Source organism: Sebastes umbrosus, chromosome 10, assembly GCF_015220745.1.
Source record: "Sebastes umbrosus isolate fSebUmb1 chromosome 10, fSebUmb1.pri, whole genome shotgun sequence".
Lineage (NCBI taxonomy): Eukaryota > Metazoa > Chordata > Actinopteri > Perciformes > Sebastidae > Sebastes > Sebastes umbrosus.
In genome coordinates this window covers 8380878-8404458 of record NC_051278.1, presented here as the reverse complement: position 1 = coordinate 8404458, position 23581 = coordinate 8380878, and the positions used below count along the sequence as shown (strand labels likewise).

The window sequence follows — 23581 nt, the reverse complement described above, 5'->3', positions numbered from 1 at the left end:
ACGAGAACATAATGAGAGCACTGTAAACATTATGTAATGCATAATGCTCCACGTAACGCTTTAAGTCGAGTGTCACCTTTTGTTCTCCATAGGAAGCGTGCTTAGTGGAGCTCGATTGTTGTGAACAACGTGCTGTTTTCCCCCCGCAATGGAACAATACAGCTGTCAGCGCGGGCTGAAGCAGCAGCAGCAGTGCTCGGATGTGTAGTTCAACAGGAATCCAACGCTGCCTGGGAGACCTTGGGCTTTCAAGAAACAGAGAAATAAAGGCAAAAGGAGAGGGAGTGAAAAAGTGTTGCGGAGTCCAATCCAATGAAGGAGAGGATCACTCATCCTTGATGCAACAGCAGAGACTAGTGGTGAAAGACGGCGACGTGCGCCGACTTGTTTCCATTTTCCTTTCATTCTCGTCATCTTTGTTTACGTCTCCTCTCGTTCTCAATCACTCTGCTGCTGTTTCCTCCTCATTCCTCCCATATTCACCTCCCAGACTTGACCTTTTCCTCTGTTTGCAAGATTATTACGGCTACAATTATTACAGATTACGCCAAGGGAAGTGTGTGCGTGTATGTGTGTGTGTTTGCGTGAGTGCACTCACACACACACACACACACACACACATTCACACATGAGGCAGCTTTTTATTAGATCTGTACAATAGCGCGTATTGACTTCTCATATCACCTAAAGGGCAACACCCATGAAATAGGGGAATTATATTTCTATTGTTTTTTTTTTATTGAGTATGCATGTGGGAATTGCTTCCCCCCTTTTTCCACCTGCTGTTGCTAATTTTATACACAATTTTTATAGAAGCTGTTAGGGGAAATGAATTACATATTTTTCACTTTTCTCCACATGCTTTGACCTCTGACAGGGACAATTTTGAAAAATATTTTTAATTTATTTTTTTTAAAAATTGCTTTTTTTTCTTTTTAAATCACACATGCTTCTAGGGATGGGCAATATATCAATATTATTAAGGGTGCACCAATTTGACTTTTTCAGTCCCGATACGATACCTGGGCTTTGGGTATCGTCCGATTCCGAGTACCGATCTGATACCAGTGTTTAATTAATAATCTGTATGCCTCACTGTGTGGAAATGACTGGGATCATTCTTTTATGTCTAAGGCAACGTCAGGCTTGACTTGTAAAACAGTAAAAACTAAATAATTTAATAATAAAAATAATTCAATAAATACATATCAATTTATTTAATTGTTCTTTGTTATTAAAATAATAAATGGTACACCAGCAACTTGATAAAAAAAATCGTCAAAACTAACAGAATTTAATTTATTATTAAAAAAAAATAAATGGTACACCAGTAACTTGGTAAAAAATTCTTCAAAACTAACAGAATTTTATTCATTATTAAAGTAATAAATGGTACACCAGTAACTTGGTAAAAAAAATCTTCAAAATTAACAGGGATTACAACTCAAATGTAAACCTTTTTAATGCAGCAACAAATTGGTCAAAACTTAAAATGATGTAATTTTCTGAACTTACCAGACTGTTCTAGCTGTTCATCTTTACCCACGTAGTCATTATATCCACATTACTGATGATTATTTATCAAAAATCTCATAGTCAACCCTGCAATATCATCGCAATATCGATATTGAGGTATTTGGTTAAAAACTATTGTGATATTTGATTTCCTCTATAACGCCCAGCCCTACTTTCATTGTTTTTTTTCTCAGTATTTGTATTTCCCGACACACAGACACATAAATCATCACATCTGACTGTGTATTTCTTTCTCAGCGTGTTGACGAGCAGCAGCCAAAAAGACGGGAGGTGGAGAGTGTTCAGCTGTGTGGAAGAATCTGAGCTTAATCAGAGCTGAGGGCAAGCAGATTAATTACACCACGATTTACACACACACACACACACAACACCTAAAGTACACGCTTCATGTGCACACACACACACATGCACACACACATGTGAGGGGAAGTAGACACCGGTGGCCTTGGCTAATAAAGACAGCATGCTAATGAGCAAGTGTAGCCCCTGTTAAAAAAAAGAAAGAAAAGAAAACAGCCGCGGAGCAAATAATTCATAAAGTCATATTGATCTGTGAGTAGAGACGTTAAGCCTCCATTAAGGGCAACAGAAAGGAAAAGCATCATGCTTCATCAACAGGAGAAGCTAAAGGGAGAAACGTGAGATCACAGACAGATTGTCATTAAGGACGTCATGTGACATCCTCGCGACATGCACACGCTCGTCATGTTTGCACTCATGCACGCATGATCACAATGACAGCAACACACACACACACACAGAGAGAGAGAGAAGAGTAGACGTGTGGCGCCCTCACACTGTAACACAGAAGGAGAGGAGGGGAGAGAGAGAGAGAGAGAGAGACAATAATGAAAGATTAAGAGGAGGAGAAGGAGAACAAGAAGGGAGGGCTCCTCTAATAAATCAGAAAAACACGCAGCTCCCGTTTGTTTGGTGATGGACTCAGGCTGAGCTTTTATGAGTGTGCTGCGATCCTGCAGCACGCCGCATGAATACTAAATCTTTACTGTTAAATAGCCACGCTCAGCATGGCCACCGTGACGGGATGGGACTGAAGCAAGCAGTAATACACACGGGGAAAAATAACTCCACATGGATTCAAAGGAAAATGACAACTTTTAAAGGGTTAGTTGACCAAAAACTACAAACAAAAACTCACCTTCTCACTTAAAGGAGCAGTGTGTAGGATTTAGCATCATCTAGCAGTGTGGTTGCAGATTGAAACCAACTGAATACCTCTAGAAACATGGCGGAGCACCATGGCGGACTCTGTGAAGAGGACCCGTTCCCTATGTAGATATGAAGGGCCAGCCCGTTCTCATTCCCAGGGCGTCAAATACTGAGGCTTTGTCACGGCCGCCGGCGTTCAATACCGCCGCACAAGGCACCGGGCTTTCCATTAACTACAATGTAAACCCATTTGCTTCAATAGGGAGGAGGTCGGGTGGATGGGTGGGTAAAAAAAACAACACTGGCCTTTCACCATGGAGACCGGTGTTCGTAAACTGTGTGAAACCAGAAGTCAACGTTGATCTATTTGTCACGTAACCTTCCTAACTAAGTAGTTTTGTTGCCTAATCCTAACCAAGTTGTTTCCTGTGAAGACAGAGATTTATTTTGAAAAGAAAAAAAATTTGTAAAAACTTTTCGTAAGATATCGTACGAACCGTTAACGTTAACTAGATAGGTAACAAAGAAGAAATTGATTTAATGAATTGTACGATTCATTCATTCATTCAATGAGTTGTTTCTCTGTTACAGTAGAAAAGCCTTGAATGAGAAATAAATCTTTATGTATAAGAGATGGCCGGCCAGCACTGGTCAGATATTGCTTTGAGCGTGCACTGAAGTTAAAACACAAGACTATTCCTCCATCTTCACACATGCACGCGCGCACACACACGCACGCACGCACGCACGCACGCACGCACGCACGCACGCACGCACGCACGCACGCACGCACGCACGCACGCACACACGCACACACACACACACACACACACACACACACACACACACACACACACACACGGACAGAGTGTTTGGTGCATCAGAATGATTGAGATTGCCCTGGCAGAGGTCCAAACCTTGTTTTGGGTTTAGCCCATGCTGAGAGAGGAGAGCAGGAGCAGAGAGTGATATACTTCATCCCGGCTCTCATTAGACAACTCGGGGAACACGTCAAACTGCAATTTGTTTCCCTTGCATCCAATAAACAGCTCATTCACCGGTCAATCAGTCACCACAGCGGCTAGTCAGATTAAACCCAGCGGAGGTTGACAGAAAGAAAAGAAAACCAGAGGAGGACGAGGTTTAGAGGAGAAACAGCTGAGACAAAGAAACAAAGACGATAATACTATACATGTGAAATATTTGGTCCTGTTACACGAGGTAAGTGATGAGAACACCTCCTGGTAGTGTTTCATATTAACACCTTAGAACATACTGTATAATAGCACAATGCTGTTTGTAATGACAGGACGCAACAATAAACCTTTAAACTGAATGCAAAATCATAAATCATATGTTGCTAAATCTGTCAGTGTTGTATACAAGACTAGGAAACTCAGCAGGGACTACTTATTTTAAGGGAAAGCAGTTGGTGATAGTACGGCGACAAGGCACAGATGAAAATCATTGTGCAGTGGTTGCTTTCCTGAAATATTTTCAGAAGAAATACAGATAGCTCCTGTATATTTACAGTAGTGTATTTGTCCTACACAGCGGGCAACCTCTGGGTCTGAAAAGTGAAGTCAATGCAGAAGTGTCTTAAACTTGCATTCTCTCTAATAGCCAGCAGGGGGCGACTCCTCTGGTTGCAAAATTGTTTGTAAATTGATTGTATAGAAGTCTATGAGAAAATGAGCCTACTTCTCTCTTGATTTATTACCTCAGTAAACATCGTAAACATGAGTTTATGGTCTCAATCGCTAGTTTCAAGTCTTCTTCAACACAGCATGATGTTCATTCAGTAAATTATGGTCCCATTTAGAGTCAAATAGACCATAAAGCTGTATGAACATAAGTATGCTTTAGGGCGTGGCTACTTTGTGATTGACAGATCGCTACCACGGTCTGGGAGTTGTCTGTGTTTTCTTCCTACAACTTTAACCCTTTCACAGTGTGTGTTCAGTTTATGAACGTTAATTGTAACATTTTGGTCACCAAAAAATATCTTATTCAGCGTTCAGTTGTACTTAGCTCCACCCTCTTGTGTCACTTCTGGTTGCAAAAAACCAAGATGGCGACGGCCAAAATGCCAAACTCGAGGCTTCAAAATAGCAGTCCACAAACCAATGAGTGACGTCACGGTGACTACGTCCATTTCTTATATACAGTCTATGGTGGAGACCAAAACAGAGCTAAAAGGAGAGTGAATATTGTATTTGCATTTGTCAGGTGACCAGAAACACAACCCCACATGAAAGTCTGGGAGTTGTTTGTGTTTTCGTCTTACAACTTTAACCCTTTCACAGTGTGTTTTCAGTTCATGAAAGCCTAAAAACATAGCTCTACCCTCTGGTGTCACTAATGGTTTCAAAAAAACAAGATGGCAATGGCCACAAACCAAGATGGCGAAGGCCAAAATGCCGAACTCGAGGCTTCAAAATGGCAGTCCACAAACCAATGAGTGACGTCAAGGTGACTACGTCCACTTCTTATATAAGTCTATGGTCCCACACAGTGCAGGATGTTCTGTCTTCGGATGAGTACGTTATATGAACCAAATAATTATAGAGGCCAGACACACAGCCACCCGACGGTAAAGATCAAAGTAAGCGCACTACACATATGGACCGTCATCGTTTCTTGTAAAATGTCCGGTGTAATCGGTAACACCGGTGTTGTCAAGAGTTTATTAACCGGTTGGGAAGGTTTCCTCACCGTCACATCCCTACTGGTATGGAGAGTTATTTTCTCCAGAACGTACGTGGTAGTTGGCCGTCGGCTGTCGTCTTTACGGTGTGTTCAAGTGAAACTTTCTGGCCAAAACACAGGCGATAGGAGGCGATGCAAGAGTCGGCCTTCATCGCTGCTGGTTCTTTGATGTCAGTTTGGTGTGTCGGGGTCTTTAACGTTTTCATCCACTTGGGCTCCTGTGTTTCCACAAGTTCATCCGTCAAGTTATCTGCTTGATCTGATACACAGAAGTCCTCATTCACTAATTAATTGTCTATCACTGTATTCATTGCATTGATTCAGTTGTACGTCAGTAGTTATTAGTTGTCTGTGTAGTTAGTAGTTCAATAAACCTGTCATTTGTAAGCAGTTGATTGTGTGGTTTGCGTGTATGAAGTATTACAGCCACTTTACGAATCACTTTACAACCTCCAGATTGACTGAATTAATTAATTGGCCATCATTTTCCCTTTACTATGGGTGGTGCCCCTCAAGGTGAATTTAATGCAAGTTAAATTCTGTTATCCCGTATAAATACTGATCATTCTTGATAGCCGAAGTTCACTCTACTTCATCTTTTGTACCAATTAATGCGTTTACGATGCATATGTTTGTGTTCCTTTAGGCTTATTTATTATTGCCACATAGTTAGTAATCTTTAAGTTATTTATGCTACAGGGGATACTATTACAACTTTATCTTGTGTTTTGCAAAAGAACCAACAATTTCCAACAAGGCACACTGTGTTTTAGTGTCAAATGTTGATGTAAATCATAAAGGAATGACTTAACATCCCACAAAACTCAAACTTCAACACAAAAGCAGCTACAAAGAGACACCAGCATGTTTCCTCTGCTGTGTCTCAATTTGCATACTTACGCTTGCTATTTTGAGTGCATAAATGCGTTCACACTGAGAAGTTTGGCAAAATGCAGTGCACTCTAAGTACCTGGATGTTTAGTTTAGTTTATTAAGATCCCCATTAGCTACAGCATTGCAGCAACTATTCATTTTGGAGTCCACAAATACACTTACAATGTGACAAGACTGAAACACAGACAAGACAAGCTCCTGACAATCAGATAATCAGAAACATTTGAAGTAGTCCGTTACACTCCGGTGTTCCCAGTTATTGCAAATCATACATCATACAAGAAGCAAGTAGCCTACATGAAAAATTGATAATTTTTTTCGCCGTCTCCAATTAAAAGATGCTGTTTTACTAAAATATTGATTCAAATTTCTCTGTTTTATTGTGTGATATGTCTAGGTAGCAAATTCCAATCATGCATAGCTCGATACATGACCGTTCGTTTGATGTTGTACTCAAAACGGTCAAAACGTTGACTGTGGAACGCTGGACACTTCTCACCCTCAACGGTCGCCATCTTTGCTACGTGGTGGAAGGGGAGGAGCCAACAACCTTTTTCAAACTCGTGAAAATGGCGGGCGAGGAAGCTGCAGCGGTTGCGATTGAAACTGCGAACACTTAACTATACAAATTTAAGTTATACATGTTTTTTTCAGTAACTACCACTATACTGTAGTCGGACAGAAGCCATTATTTGGTTAATTTATCCTTGTGAATTGAATTACTGATGATAAGGCGTGATGTCCACCAGCTGTGTGCGATTTGAGGCAACACTACCCTCGGGCTGTGGCAAAAACCGCAATATTGTAACACCGCGCTATTGACAAGCAAACCACAGGGGATAGCCAGCAACCGCCACAACCGCTATGTTCCTGTTTTTCTTTTTTAAATTCTTTGCAATGGGAGCGCCGCATATTTCGCATATAAGTACTCTACCCTGTGCCGACATTTTTACCTCCGCGATTATTCCGTATCATAGCAAGCAGACGCAACCAAAGTGTCTCAGCCAAAAAAAAACACTGCAAGTATTTAAATAGTTTTAAAACTGTCATCTTTGTCATTTCGCCTAACAATAAAGATTATTCATATGGCACTAAAAATCAGGATAAATGAAGTAATTTGCAAAAACAAAAAAGGCAATAATACTGAATATCGTACTGTTGAGCCAACCATTATCACTACAGGGGGAATTCCTTCATCGCAATTGCTCTACACTGTCGAAATTCACACACTATGCAAGTAAGTACGTAGTGTGCACAGTGCACTACACGGAAGTGTATTAACGGAAATATCCGAATAGAAGCACAGCTCTATTCTCATATGACAAGTAAGGTGTGCAATATGTGTGAAAAGGAGGTATTTTGAGTTTGTGTGTGTGTTTGTGAAAACAACCATACCAGTGCAACATGGAGGTCACATGAATGAATGAATGTGTCACTGCATTTCTGTATGTGTTTGCTTGTATGTACATGTGCATAATTCTATCTGTGTTTTGTGCAAGTGTGTGTGTGTGTGTATATGCATGTGTGTGTGTGTGTGTGTGTGTGTGTGTGTGTGTGTGTGTGTGACGGCTGTTGTCCTTGTCAGAACACCTGCTGTCTCCTCCCCTCCTCTCTCTTCTCCGTCCTTTATTCCGACACTTCATCATTCACATACACACACACACACACACACACACACACACACCCTATAAAAAGATCCTATACACCCTTGGAACCACAAATGCATGTAATTCTGCATACATATATGCACACACACACACACACACACTGTAGTGGACTTCCCTTGTTGTCACTACTGTATATAGTCACCATACCATACATTGTCACATCAAAAACAAACACACCAAAGACACACACTCTCACACACACACACACACACACGCACACACACTCTCACACACACACACCCAGCTAAACCTGCAGCGCTCTCTACCGTCTCCCTGTATTTCCTCTTCTTGTGCCAGCTTCTTTCATCCCCTTTTCCCCCGTTTTTCCACCTTTCCGCCTCTCTCCCACTCCCCCTCCATCTTTCTCTTTTGCTCCTCCACTCCTCCATCCATCCCTCTGTCTCCCTCCCTCTCTCATTACCTTAATTAGATCCAGCAGATGAACATCGTCTAGTCTGTTGGGGAGGAGGCGAGGCCTCGGTGATGCAATAAGGCTCATTTGCATCGGCAAAGTTAATTGCGGGAGCGGAGCAGGTGTATGGCAATAATGATCATCACACATGACACTCACCTGTGACCGCCGGCGTACGTGACACACACACACACACACATATATACACACACACACTGTGCACGTAGCCACGTGTTCAGCAACGTGCATAAGTTTTAAACATGCACACACACATGCACCAGGAAATGAGAGACACACACATTCACGCGCACGTACGCAATCATCTCTTGTCACGAAGTTTTTTATTTCCTAACTAATCCCCAAGTTCCTTCTGGCAATATCTATTGGAAGATGGCCACAGACATTCATATTCCAATGACACCCAGTAGGCGAGTGAAATATCAGTAAAATATGACGAGCACATTCTCATGCAATGAAAAATAGTGAGAATAAGTCTGCTGTGTGTGTGTGTGTGTGTGGTAAAATGAGGCAGCAGGGACACAAACAAGGTGGTGTTGGACGGAGATCAAAAACATGAAAGAGAACTGTATTTTAAACAGAGTACTGTGTATTTGTGCTGCACATCCCAGAGATTAGCTGTCAGTTAGCATGGATGTCGTTCTTATGAATTATAACCCGTTTACTGGAATTGTGGCAGAAAGTTCAGCGGAGCAGGAGTCTAAGGGCCCTTTCACACATACCTCGTTTTTTTTACAAACAGCTGAACCTTGGTCCAACGAAAAGAGGTGGTCTCGGTCCGTATCAAACTGGTGTGGATGGTTCAGACTTTCGGACCAATTACAGGAAGTTCTGGCAAGCTACCGTCAGAACTGGAGAAAAGGAAAAACAACAAAACAGAACTAGAATGGCACTTGGAGAGCACAAACCTCCGCCAAGGTGCCTGACTTTAAAAACAGATCACAGCTCACAGCTGGCGGTACTGTGAGGTGGTTGGCTTATTATTAACGGTGTGTTTCCGTGTAGCGTATCGGCAGATGTCTCTCTCATTCAGCAGCCTTGTTATGTCTGTATGACGTTACACTACGTTGTCTGTCATCCCGTCATCTACCGTTTTTTTCTTTCTCACCGCGGACGGCCAGCAGCTCCCGCCACACCTCGGATCCTTGCCACACATCCACACACGTATCTCTCTGCTCTCAGATGGAGGAAGAAGGCGGGGTCACGCGTCATCAACGCGTCATCAACGCGTCATCAACGCGTCATCAGTTACACTGCGCATGTGTTATACCCAGAGGTCTTAATGCTCAGGCTGATCGAAATCCTTTTTAAGGATTCCGATTGCCAAGGGGCACGACAAAGCGTCAGTATGTGACGAGTTGGATGTGCGCCTGTCTATCAATCTATGGAAAGTATAAGGAGACGCAGCTCACTTAGGTGATGACGACGGTACGTAGTGAAACTAAAACTTACCGGACATACAATTATTATTTATTATTTATTATTTATTATACAGTTTAACAAAAAGGCAAACTTTGGTTCAGACTTTCAGGTGTGAAAAGGCCCTATGATGCCTTATTGGATGGTTGGTGAACTTAAGTAGCACTCACTAGTCAGTCACAATAGCTCAGTTCACAGATTATTCAAGTTTCTTCTTAACTATCTGCAAACTATGTCTCGTTGTTGGAGCAGGGTGCTTTTACAGGTGATCACTGTAAGTCGCAGGGTTGAATTATAAGTAGATGAAATAAACACCTCGCGCTGATACAGGAACAGCACTCTACAGCCTGTAAAACACCACTAACGTCATTGTTTTGACCTGCTGAGAGTTCCAGTCTGCTGCTGGCCGCTCAGCATCAAGCATCGCTGTCAAGAAAGGAAACTTGATGGGGTTGTCGTCACCGTCTGACCTGAATAATTTATAGACCTTGAAGTGAGGATCACACGTCTTGTGTTGCCAGGTTGAGGGCTTGGCGATGTGGCTCACACTTGTGTGTTGCCAGGTTGGGTGGACAGGGTGGTGGTGGTGACGGTTGCACCTTCACTAACAGTGTAAGATGGATTTCGCTGTGCATATTTAACACTACTGGATTCAACACTGTTCCAGTCCATATTTAGATGCACTGAGGTGTGGCATCACTCACACTTAAGAAGCAGTTTATACTTCAACAGGAACATATGAGCCGCTAATTCTACTGATAATGTGCTTTAGGTCATCTCCATGCTAATGTGGATATATTTAAACTTACAGTGTCTGCACTGTATCACCGAAACTACAAAAACCTAAGGAATCCATTGGTACCAACCATGCTCCAAATTACCCACGAGTCTCCCCTTTACAGACATGCCCACTTTATGATAATCACATGCAGTTTTGGGGAAAGTCATAGTCAAGTCAGCACACTGACACACTGACAGCTGCTGTTGCCTGTTGGGCTGGAGTTTGCCACGTTATGATCTGAGCATATTTAAAAATGTGTGATTAATTTGCGATTAATTAATTAAATATTTGAATCGACTGACAGCTCTAATTTTAACCCAAACCACAATCTTTTCCTAAACCTAAACAAGTAGTTTTGTTGCATAAGTAAACCTACAAACTGAGTAAACCTACAGTGGAAGTTTATTTTGAAAAGAGATTGTATGCATGTAACAAGCAGAAACTGACACGCCGTCCCTGACACGTCCAAAACTGACGCTCGAGGGCTACCTAGAGCGCCATAGCTTGAAGCGTAGGGCCACTGACATCGGGATTTGACGAGTTGGGGCTGAGAATGTGTTGCAAGAGAGCTGATCTCATGTGCCGAAAATTTCTTTTTTTTAAAAGCCTTCAAAATCCAGTCCAAATAAACCAAACCATATGCAAAACTACATTTCTTGTTTTCCACTAAAGAGACATGTGTGCTCGGACTACATTCATGTTTAGTTGTTTTGCAATGCGTAAAACAACATTTCATATTTGTATTCTCATATTTTTTTCATAGCCTATAGCATGTCAGGTTGTGTGGTGGTGTTGTTGTATATCTACTCGGATCGAATAGCTGATCACGATGTCGGCCTTGCACTGTTAGTACCGTGCGCTGAATGGGAGCCACTATATTGTTATAGAATAGGACTTATTTGCAATGCAACACTTCTTTCTAAGTCAAGGCTTACTAACATTTCAGGGCCTTGTTTGAAGCGCTCTCTATTCATGTCTGCAGTCTCTTATGAGAGGAAAGTTTGCCGTTCACACAAAAAAACACTAATTTCAAAAGTGTCATCCTTTCAGCACAAAAAAAGCCGAGCTACACGACTGTATACCCCAGAAATACAGCAGCGGGCCCGCGTTGTGTTGCAGTCGAGGCGTTATGGAGGGGAAGCGAGGCAGAGCGGAGCTGCTGCTGCTGCAGCCCGGTTGGTTTTAAGTGTGAGAATTTGAGGATTGACAAAGTGAAAATGTGATGATCACGCCAGATGGCGAGTTTTCCATGTCACTTCAAAGAGGCAGGGACGACGCTTTGTAGGCATTCTGCCGACTGCGTCTCTTTTCATGTGAGGGTCAGAGGATCAGCGATGCTCTGTCTGAGCCTCTTCATTAGACTCCATTTCATTCATTATAGATTGAGGTTTTAATTGTCTCTAGGTACTGTACACATATTGCATTTCTGGTGGAGTTTTGCTTTGCGTCAACACTTTGCTTGGGAGACAAATGGTGGGATTTTATTTGAAAAAGTCTTTGCACGACGAAGGACTTTTCCCACTAGTTGGTGTGGCATCTGGTGAGTTAAACAAACTGAGAAAGTGTTTGCTTTTTTTTTTTGAGAAAGAACAATTGACAGCCTGCTGATTGTTACACTAACAGTCCGGTACGGCTGTGTGGGCATTTCTGTCACATTATGAACTTGCAATGTCAAAAGACCACTACTATACACACATACCTTGTCTAGCATTGTTAGTTTGACAGTCTTGCCTCTGGATCTGTGAAACACAGAGGAGTCTCCGTTGGCTATTTATTTTAGTTTTTATTTCTTTGCAGTATAGTACACACACAAAAAAACACCATAAAAGTGAAAAAAGAGAAGGAGATTGAAAATGAAGTCTCCTCCTCGCCTTATGTTGACCCATCAGTCAAACAGAGGAAAATAATTTGCCTGAGAAGAACCGCAGAAACCGCAAGTAAACAAGCGCTTCCTCCTTTAAATGCATTATTTATGGAAAACAGGAGAGGGAGGAGGTGGTGGAGTGTACAGGGGGGGGGGCAGCGGAGTTGTGTGTGCAGTATTGTCTATGATGTCCTTTGTGTATTATTCATGACTGTTGCAGCGTCCCTGTCTGGTTAACATACTGTATCTCTGCGTACGAGACTCAGTGTCAGTGTCCACTTGGTGAGAGTCCACATCCAGGCCTCCTCACTGAGAGTATCGATCGATGCAAATAGAAATATCAAACGGCATCATATTCATCGTATGTCAGATGGACAATGTGCTGATTGGACAATATATGATATTTTGAGGATTCAAAAGGCAAATATTGGTCCAGTATATCAGAAATCCCGAAACATGTATCACTCTACCTGTCTTTCATGATTTAACCTTTTCCTATCTTTTTTTTTAAAATATGTTTTTGTTTTTTGCAATGTGCGGTGTAAATGTGTAGGACTCAACAACTTAGAGTTGAGATAATGATAATTAAAATTTTTCTGCGGCCGGGAGGCGTATTCATGAGTTAAAGGCGAGAAGAAATTCTTTGGGATCTTTTCATTGATGCATGGCAGCTCGCCGTACTTCACCGCTACAGGTACTAGGAAAATCCAAAACACAGGGAACGCTAAACACTTGTATAACAAAACCACTTGGAAAAAACAAGCTGGAACTCTGAGCAAAAAGTACGAACTGGCAATGAAACAGGGGAAACACACGGACTAAATACACCAATGGAAGGAGGGACAGGTGAAACAAAGTAAAACAAGAGATGACTGAGAGGTACGTAAGAAACAAAATAAAACAGTTAACACTAAACATGAATGACTGAATGAAAGAAACAAGGAAAAAGCATAACAGAAAAACCCACTGAAACAGCAGGAGGAGAAGAACTGGAGGTTTAGAGAGGTTCAGATCAAGTGTGTCCATAACAAAAAAATCAACTACAACATTTTTACTATATAGTAAAACGCAGTATAATAATATTGTACTGTGTCCACTCCTGCATCTCAGAATACTGATTAACTCCAACTCTCAGGGGTCAAAGATGTCACATTACAACCTTTAGATAATGAGGTTTGAAAACGTTTGTCATTTAAAAAACTAAAATGTGCTTATAGCATAACGTCAGAGCAATGGTCAGGGTTGTAGATCAGATGTTGGTATCTGACCTGATATGCAGTCCCCTAACTGAGCACCTCCAGTTAAACCCTCTCAGGTTTAGGCCCGTCTAATCTTCTCTGTAAAGCCCGAGTCATTTGGTGGGAGCCGGAGGAGGAGGACGTTATTTTTGGAGGTGTACATTGGTTTGCTTCTTTGGGCTTTTAGGTAAAGTCACAGGGGCTATGTGCTGCAGACTGAGAGGGGAACCAGCAGTAGCAGGCATTAGCTGTGTTTGCACAGCTGTTAAAGTAATGCTACCTCATTCCTCCGCTCCGGAGGCAGGGCCTGCAAGATGCAAGGATGATAGCACATTGTCCTCCCGGAGCTCTCGTTACTTCAGTCCTTCCATTTCTTTTTTCTCTGTGTATTTGGCTTATTTTAGCTGTGGCATTCTTCCTCAATCATTTACTTTTGCTAAAGGACTACTTTTAGCACTCCAACTTTTCCTCTGCTTTTCGTCGCTCTATCGGCGGTACAGGACCTGCCAATGACACGACTCCTCTGGTTGCAAAAAGAAGTCTGATTGTATAGAAGTCTATGAGAGTCTACTTCTCACTTGATTTATTACCTCAGTAAACATTGTAAACATGAGTTTATGGTCTCAATCGCTAGTTTCAAGTCTTCTTCAATACAGCATGATGTTCATTTAGTAAATTATGGTCCCATTTAGAGTCAAATAGACCATTAAGCAGGGGATGCTTTAGGGCATGGCTACCTTGTGATTGACAGGTCGCAACCGCGACATTGTCCGGTCTGGGAGTTGTTTGTGTTTTCGTCTTACAACTTTAACCCTTTCACAGTGTGATTTCAGTTCATGACAGTTAATTTTAACATTTTAGTCTCCAAAAAATATCTTATTCAGTTTGGTTGTACTAAGCTCCACCCTCTCGTGACACTTGTGGTTGCCAAAAACCAAGATGGCGAAGGCCAAAATGCCAAACTCGAGGCTTCAAAACAACAGTCCACAAACCAATGGGCGACGTCACGGTGACTACGTCCACTTCTTATTTGCAGTTTATGGTGGAGACCAAACCAGAGCTGAAAGGAGAGTGAAATTTTGACTTAATTCGCCAGGTGAACGGAAACACAACTCCACATGAGAGCTAATTTTGCAAGTTCGGTTGGTCTGCAGGATTTTAAATAGCCAATTGTTCGCTAAAACGGTTGACATAACTTTAAGGATGTTGTGTTTTCAGCTTGTTTTGCTTCGCCAAGTAGCCAAAAAACATATACTGCAGCTTTAAGTACATTTTAAAGGTCAAGTGTGTAGGATATGGATATAGCGGTGAGGTTGCAGATTGCAACCAACTGAAGCCTCTCCCATGTGCCTATCTATTATCTATTATCTTATCTACTAGTTGTTGCTGTAAAAAGATTATATTTCTTGTTATGTTACCTGCCCAAAAGAGGCGATTGAAGCCTTCTTCCTTTTATTTGGAAACTAAGTAACACTGGGTTGTCCAAGTGTTGCATGGTCTTGTTATAATTTAGAGAATATAATCAAAGCAGTCGCCAGTATGCAGTCCACAGAATTACTTCTTTCTACCTTTTCTCATTAAAGTAGAGCTAATATTCCAACCAGAGAAATAAATTAGCTTACTGTGGACGACGACTGCAAAATATGAGATAGTTATACAGATTTGAGAAATTTATAGGTACAAAATTGTGTTTCTTTTATCCTTTGGTAAGTGTAGGACCACTGAAATTGAAATTGTAAATTATGGAGAAACTATTACAGCCATATATTGTTCAGTACGAAGCCCCCTCTTATAATCTACACCGCTCTTTGCATAGACTACTTTAAAGGGGAGGGAATATCCCTCACTTACTGACTTTTTAACTGGCTTTCTTCCTGATGTCTATGACATGGAAGTTGGCTCTCTGCACGGTCTGACACCGTCTGTTTTAGCTAATCTGGCTCTGTACTGGCGCACTAATGAGAGATTGGGACATCGACACTGGGTTCAGAGTGTGCAATGACTCATAGAGAAAAATGGCCCATCATGAGAGCCGTTACTGCTCCCGTTCCGCCTTTGAGCCAGAGAGTTTAGTTTTTCTCATTAAATGAATAACATCACAGTATTACCCTGTTCAGAGGTGTTATAAAATCTTATATTTCCCAAAGCTGCTGAAATAAAAGGACTCGCTGTCAAATTTCGGTCCACTCCAGCTCGTACTGTAACCAAGAGGGTGACATAGCCAGCCAGGAAAGATTGAGATGAGCAGGACAAAAAAAAAAAGAAAAAGGGGGGGGTTGATAGAAACAGATCGGTGTGCTAATGCTAATTTCCTCGCGTTCTTCCCCGTTGATTGGGGGATAAACAGGAAGCGTTGTGGTAAATTCCGCCTGAAGAGTGTGATTGCTGACAGGCCTGACCTCTGCGCTCTCGCCATGTTTCCCCATAACTCACAATTAACGCTGACATTAGAGCATCCCCAGAGGCCCGTCCGGCTTTATTTCCCTGCCCGCCAGAAAACCGGGCAGCGGCAGCGAGGCCCCTGGACCCGAGCCCAGTTCTATGATTTAGCTGGAGACAGAGTGATGGCGAGAGGAAAGGGTGGAGGGAGGTGGTGGAGGAGATGAGGGGGTAGAGGGGTACCCTGAGCACACTTTGGGGGTTTAGGGCTGTTATGGATATGGCTCTGGTAATTACTCAGCGCTTGTTATTGCCCACGCTACCACACCTGCGCCCGGCAAAATGCCGGTACAGCGCCGGAAGGCGTTCCGACAACATCTGAAGAATGTCACGGATGGCATCGAGCTCAGTTAGAGTATGGATATAAACACAAACGTGAAGGAAAAAAATCTTTTAAATGACTTTGTAATCACACGCGCTTACTGTAACAGTTGGTGGCGTTGCATTGTCATGTGTTATTTTGGACGGGCGAGTTTTGGCGCGGCCCTTTTATTTGGGAAAAATAAACGAGCACCTGTTCTTCGACGTGTCAAATTCAATCTCACGGCTCGTTAGCGGGGCCCCTGCCCAATAACCCAGCTTTAGCACTGCTTTGGCTCCTAATTCCCATCTCTGGGCTGTCACACAGTGTCATCGCCACAGTCATTCATGTTTTTATTCATTTCACATTTCATCATTTATTTATCGCCCAGCCCGGCTGGCACACTAACACCAGGACCTCGGACAGGGAGGAACTGACAGAAGACAACATTATTTCTCTAGAAAACTAGCTGACCACTGACAGTGAAGGCAGCAGCCGCGGAGGAGAAGCAACATCGCTTTTCCTCAGGATTTCTAATTTTTCAAATAGCCTCCCACAACTGTGAGACCGTTCTAAATGTGTCGGTACGTTAGGCATCGTCATGATCCATGCAGACGCCGTCAGTGTCCTGGATCTGATTTCATTCCATGCTAATATGATGATTAGATTTTAGCTTGATTGGTAGCATGGTGCGACACGAAACAAGAGTCTACAGTCGCACTAGCGGATCTGTGAGGCTGGAATGGTCATTGTAAAGAAAACCGAACTGTTAGATAAAAGTTGAGGTTTCATATTTGTTTTTGATCTTGAGCACTTGTGGTGGGGCCATACCGAATACCACTGTTTGGGCTTCAAAGCTTTGGTAAGAAATATTCAAAGTTATCCGAAGCTTAACTCTTCTGACTGTCTGTCTCCATCTCCCCCGTTTCAGTGCTGCAAAACTGTGCACACAACAAACAGCAATATCCGGTGAACTTATGTTGATATATGTTGAACATGAATAATGAATAATGTTGTGGGATTATTCCTTATTTTATGGGCTATTTTGGGATTTATACATTACTGTTACATATTTATATATTTTTAAAAAACAAACCCAAAAAAACCCGAAGCATTCGAATAGTGATTTGAAGGTCTATAACCATGGCAACAATCAAAGCTTCAAAGCATTCAGGTCAGCCCAAACTTGTGGTCAATAATTTGGGATTCGGCGGCATCTAGTGGTATGGTTGCAGATTGCAACCAACTGACTGCCCCTCTGCTCACTTCTCCCTTTCCAATACTACAGTAACGTGAGCCGCCTCACACTACTTTAGGAGATGGCGGCTGACGGTAACACTGTTTTGCACTCTGCGGCTCACGTTACTGCAGTTTCACAAGCGCGTCGGGAGAACTACGGTGGCCTTCAGGTAACGTAAAAACATGAAAGGTTCTCTCTAAAGCCAGTGTTTAGTTTGTCCGTTTGTAGAAACATGGCGGAGCAACATGGCGGACTCTGTGAAGAGGACCCACTCTTCATGTAGATATGAAGGGCTCATTCTAAGCTAACGAAAACACAACGATTCTTAGTTTCAGGTGATTATACACTAATGAAAACATAGCTATGAATATTATATTCCATTTCTGCTAATAGATCCCTCAAAATGCTACAAACTGCCCCTTTAACGCTTTTGGCAACCTATATCAGAATGCTTTATCATGTTGTGAGCATGAAAGATGTACATGACGGGCATAAATTATTTACAATAGTGTGGTACTGGTTGTCCTTTCTGTACAGTTTAAACATCATCAGTGTTTTCATCAGTGTTTACCTCTCTAAGTCTAGCGTGTTAGCATTCTAACCTAACTTTTTACTTACAATTTATAATCCCTCTACAAAGGGTTCCTTATGAGGAAGTGGTACCAAAGAGGTAGATAATATTTATTCCCTTCCAATTTCTTATATGTGGGTCAATTAGACAAAACAACATCGAGTACAGAAACAGTTAATATACACATTACTACTGTAAACAGCACGTTAGCTCCAAACTCAGCCTGCAGGGCGTCATATAGTTTCAAGCATACAGGATGTGTAAACATATGCTTATATAGTGTTGAATAAAAGTCTCCTTCGCGGCCTGTTCCTGTGTGCGGCGGTTTACGTTGGATGTCTGAGTGTTAGAAGGGAAGCAGATGCCCTTTACTCCCCCTCCCCTCCTTCCTAACCACCTCCCACCTCCCACCAGGTAACAGAGCTGTCACCCTGCTCTTAACCAGATCTGAAAGCATTAACACCCTCGCCCTGTGTGCTCTCTCCCACGGGAACCCGGGCCATGGGCGACAGCAGCGTTGCCCTCCAACCGCCGTGCCCCCGCCAGCGCTGGCACACGAGGATCGGCGCGGCGCGGTGCGGCGGGGCCGCGTGGCGCGGGCTCGCACGCGTTGGCAGCCGTGTCCAAAGTCACTCGGCAGGCCCTGGCGTGGAGCCAGTCAGTTGAGCCCAGGCCAAAAATAAAAAAGACAGCCAGAGAGGAGGGGAGGGAACAGGGGACGGATGAAGAGAGGGAAAAGTAGAGGAGCATTTTCTCTTTCAGTTAGCCGTCCAACTGTTTCCTCCCTCTTCTTCTAATTGACAGAATAAATGCACCTGCCATTGTGGGGCATCACAGAAATGAGTTTTGGCGCCTGTAGAGACACCAGAGGGGGAAAGTTGGCTGCGAGAGCACAAATCAAGGGTCAACTGCTCCGGTGCATCCCACGTTTCTTTCATTTACATAACTCTACAACTACAACGCAGGTGTTTTACTCAATGAGTTACTGTGAGCTTAATGTATGTGGTGGTATTTCTGATCACTTCTGGCAGCGTTTCCTTACTGTCTCTGATCTATGACCCAACTGTCTCAAACACCAACAATTAGACATGAGTCACATGGTCATAAATTACATAGTATGGCTGCAGTTTATGATGGCTGATGAATATGGATAAGTCATGTTTGGCCGACACCTGATTTAATAAGGTCAGTACTAGAGCTGCAACGATTAATCGATTAGTTGTCAACTATTAAATGAATCGCTTACTTATTTTGATAATTGATTAATCAGTTTGAGTAGTCTTTTATAGGTCCCATATAATGCTCATTTTCAGGTTCATACTTGTATTTTGGGTTTCTACTAGAACATCCTTGAATATACCTGTATTTACCATCTGTCTGAAATGCTTCGTTTTAGTACATTTCAATGGAATTGCAATGGAATTGCATTGCTAGGCAACAGCTTGGGTCCATGTTTACTTCCTGTCAGCTGATGTCATTCATATACACTGCAACAGGAAATAAACATGGACCCATTAAGAATGTTTACGTTTAAAACTGTGAAATGGTCTAAATATATTGTATATTTGTGACATCACAAATGGACAGAAATCCTGACGGCTTGTTTCAAAAGCTCAGTTTCTGAATACGGGCTGTGTGTATTTCTCTGTGGATTAAGCGTTTCAATACTTTCTCAGTATTTATATAGAACTTAAACCTGCTTTATAATATAAAAGCCATGAAAATGTCACTTTTTAAAATATGGAACCTTTAAGAAAATAAAGTCCTCTGATTTCAGCTTCTTAAATGTGAATATTTTCTGGCAAGAAAGGTGTTTGCTAAACGCCTTGCACATTATCATGGCATTCATATGCCTTTTTTGCGCGAATAAGCTGACAATTAAGACAAGAAAAGAAATGGTGTAATTCTCAAAAGCACCCGCAAACGGTGAAATGCATCCCTAACTACAATGCCGAGCATATAGTGTCTCGATTTTCCTGTGCTATTTGCGCGTATTTAAATGAAGTAATATGCAGACATTTGCCGCAAAATTTCTATGTAAATTACACTCATAGCAAAAACAGTCCAATTCACAAAGATCAGTGCTGATAGCCACATGCAGTTACAGTGAAATTATTAGCGTCTTCAGAGAGTTGGTGGTCACATCCAGACTTTCCAGTGATGGAATTAAAATTTGTTTTGGGTGATCGGATTGCAATCGGATAGTGCTTGACCACATGAAATTACAGGTGTAAATGCACCCAAAATGCATTGAGGATGGATTATGATCCCATCAGCCGGTGGTCAGGGACGCATTGTGACCATTACAACAACTACGTGGGCGGAAAAGCGTAATGCTAGGGCTGTCCCAAGTACCATTTTTTTGGGCTCCAGAGCTTTGGCTCAACCTGCACTCTCAGTGCTCCTTCGGTCACTGGACTGCCGTGAGCAGAGAGATCACCGCTCTGTCTGCAGTGTCTCCTCTCCTCATCCCTCTGTGTGTGCAGTGTAAACGTACCTCAAAGTCATGTTTGCGTGCCCTCTCCCCCTAAACGGCTGCGTTTTGAGGCCGATGTGTCCACGCATTACGCACCGCCTCTCTGGCAGTGCCCGACTGTAAGCCCATGCTTCAAGCAGCCTCCGGAGACTTCTGCTCAGCCCTGTAAGACAGAGCAATCAGATCTCAATGTGGACACTGGAGACACATCAATCAATTCTTACTGTATTAATTTAGATATTTTCCAAATTAAAAGTCCCTAGAAGTGTATGATTCAAGTTTTTCCCACAGTCTAGTGTTAAAAAAGTTAATAGAAATTGCAATACATCGCAATATCGAGTCACAATACATATTGAATCGGCACCCAAAGTATCGTGATAGCATCAAAGAAAGGTGAATCATCCCAGCCCTACTGTCTTGATGAAAAGGATTTCTTTATGAACACTCACAACAACACAACACACTTACACTTGTTTTCACGCCTAACATGAAGAGCTAATCATCACACCTGCTCTTTCATTGTTGTCACTTACATCAGCTTCCTTCTTACACATTTCATTTTTAAAACAGTGAGATTTTAGCTGCAGCTTGAGAAGTGTGTGTCTGTATACACTTTACTCCATGCAGTGGTTTGTATGTGTGTGTGTGTGTGTGTGTGTGTGTGTGTTTGGGGTGTATTCGGGGGATGGAGGAGGGAGAGGGGGAGGTGGACTGGACAGATTCCGACGCATAATTTAAATTTAATTGGAGCGGGCCTGACTGGCTAGGGTCAAAATGAAGAGAAAATCAGTCACATTAATCAAGATAAAATTATCAGCTGATTAATCAGTGTTCTAATTATGGTGCCGGCGCTTCTCTTCTTTGTTCTGTTTTAATTACTCTGCTTCATTGTCTTTTCCATATGGCCAGCATGTCCCCCTCAAAATGCCCAGTGAGCACACAGACATGCAGTCTCTGACACACACACACACACACACACACACACACACACACATCACCACTAACAGCTAAAATAATTAGTGCATGCTCAAATGTGGATCGCTCTGTGAGGGCTCATCTTAAATCCAGAGTTGCCCATTTTCCACTTCTTTCCTCCCGTCCTGCACATTTCTGTTATGTCAGGGACTTTGCTTTCAGCCAGCAGCATCTCTCGCAAAAGGTTTTAAAAACATATTGCAGCTCAACCTGCAGTTTCTGTTACACATTAAAGTCATAGGTCCAGCGTTGAATCTGAAAAGCTGCAGTGTGATTAGCATTTTTTCCACTTTGTGGGTCGCACTACAAAGATCGGTAGGTGATGCCTATAAAACAGAACACTGAATGCATCTGTAAGGAGTAGGCTGTTTAAAAACAGGGACAAAGGGTGGCAGCATTGGCTGATTAATGCTAAATTAAAAGCCTTGAGTACCTATTCTGAAGACAGATGCCGAAAGGAACTGAATTTTGTGCCAATAAAAACATTTCAAAACAAATGCAAAGTAATATATGATAAAAAATACATAACGAGCACAATTGTTTTTCACACTGAATATCCAACATTTGGAAACACCATAGACTGTATATAAGAAGTGGACATAGTCACTGTGACGTCACCCATTGGTTTGTGGACTGCCGTTTTGAAGCCTTGAGGCCTTTTGGCCGTCGCCATCTTGGTTTTTTGCAACCAAGTACAACCAAATGCTGAATTTTTTGTTGACCAAAAAGGTAATAATTAACTTTCATGAACTGAAAACAGACTGTAAAAGGGATAAAGTTGTAAGACGAAAACACGGACAACTCCCAGACCAGACAACGCCGTGGTAGCGACCTGTCAATCACAAGATAGCCACGCCCCAAAGCATCCCTTGCTTTATGGTCTATCTGACTCTAAATGAAACCATAATTTACTAAATGAACATCATGCTGTATTGAAGAAGACTTGAAACTAGCGATTTAGACCATAAACTCATGTTTACAAAGTTCAAATATTTAGGAAAAGACTGTGGTTTGGGTTGAAATAAGTACAATTGTTACGTAAAATAAGTATGTTTGTTACGTACCTCGTGTGGCGTAAGTAAAGTATGTAAGTAACGTAACAGAAGTAAATATAGGCGGAATATGATGGAAACTACCGCAAAGAAAAGGAAGAGCAGCTACAACAAAGACTGTTGAACTAGTTATAAGTATGTCGGTGGAAGGTGATTCTCTGAGTTTTTTCTTGAAATTTGCCAGTTATTTTTCAATTTCTCACAGGGGAAATACGACATGAAGCGACACAGTTCATGTGAGTCTCAAAAGAAACGTGTGGCTCAAAAAGAGACGTGTCGATCTATGGATGCATTCGAGCAAAGCATAGAGATGTTACAAGATAAGGGGCAGAATAGAAATGTTTATTATTTAAGTTAGATAGATATTATATAAAAATTGTAGACCACCTGTCAGCCTTGTGTCCCACATTGTCCCACACAAACATACTCTTTGTCCCACATTTGTTTTGTTTGGATCAGGTCACCCTAAGGCTAGGGTTTTATTATCTAAGATTTCTTCCAGTTTGTGTTTAGCCGTTCCTGCTTGGCACCAGTGCTATCTTGTGCTAACTGCTAACTATCAGTGAGTGTGGACTGGGATGTAATAAGTTAGTGAATAAAACATGTTCTGTTGCCACAGGGGCTCCACATTAGGCAGGGCAAAGTGGTGATTAGCCGACCCATCAGACTCTGCACTGTAATTCCCATCACCACTTCCTCCATCTTTCCTCTTTCACTCCCTCTTTTTTTATTCTCCACCTCTGTAGTCCTTTATATTCATGCCCTCTTTTTCCTCTTCTTCTTTTTATCATCCCTCCTTAGCGATTGTCCACTGGGTAA

General features: G+C 42.2%; 1 protein-coding gene across 2 annotated transcripts in view; it reads right to left on the bottom strand.

Annotated features, from left to right (window-relative positions):
* The window catches only part of LOC119496070 (serine/threonine-protein kinase VRK1-like), a 59402-nt gene extending 38509 nt beyond the window's left edge, over positions 1–20893 (bottom strand). Inside the window, exons 1-2 of one of the 2 annotated variants that reach the window (XM_037783125.1) lie at positions 20757–20893; positions 9129–9257 (exon numbers count right to left, since the gene is read on the bottom strand). The gene's annotated coding sequence lies outside the window, so the exon portion shown is untranslated. The remainder of the gene's footprint in view (positions 1–9128; positions 9258–20756) is intronic. The other variant, XM_037783126.1, reaches the window with a different exon arrangement.
* Positions 20894–23581: the final 2688 nt, after the last annotated feature.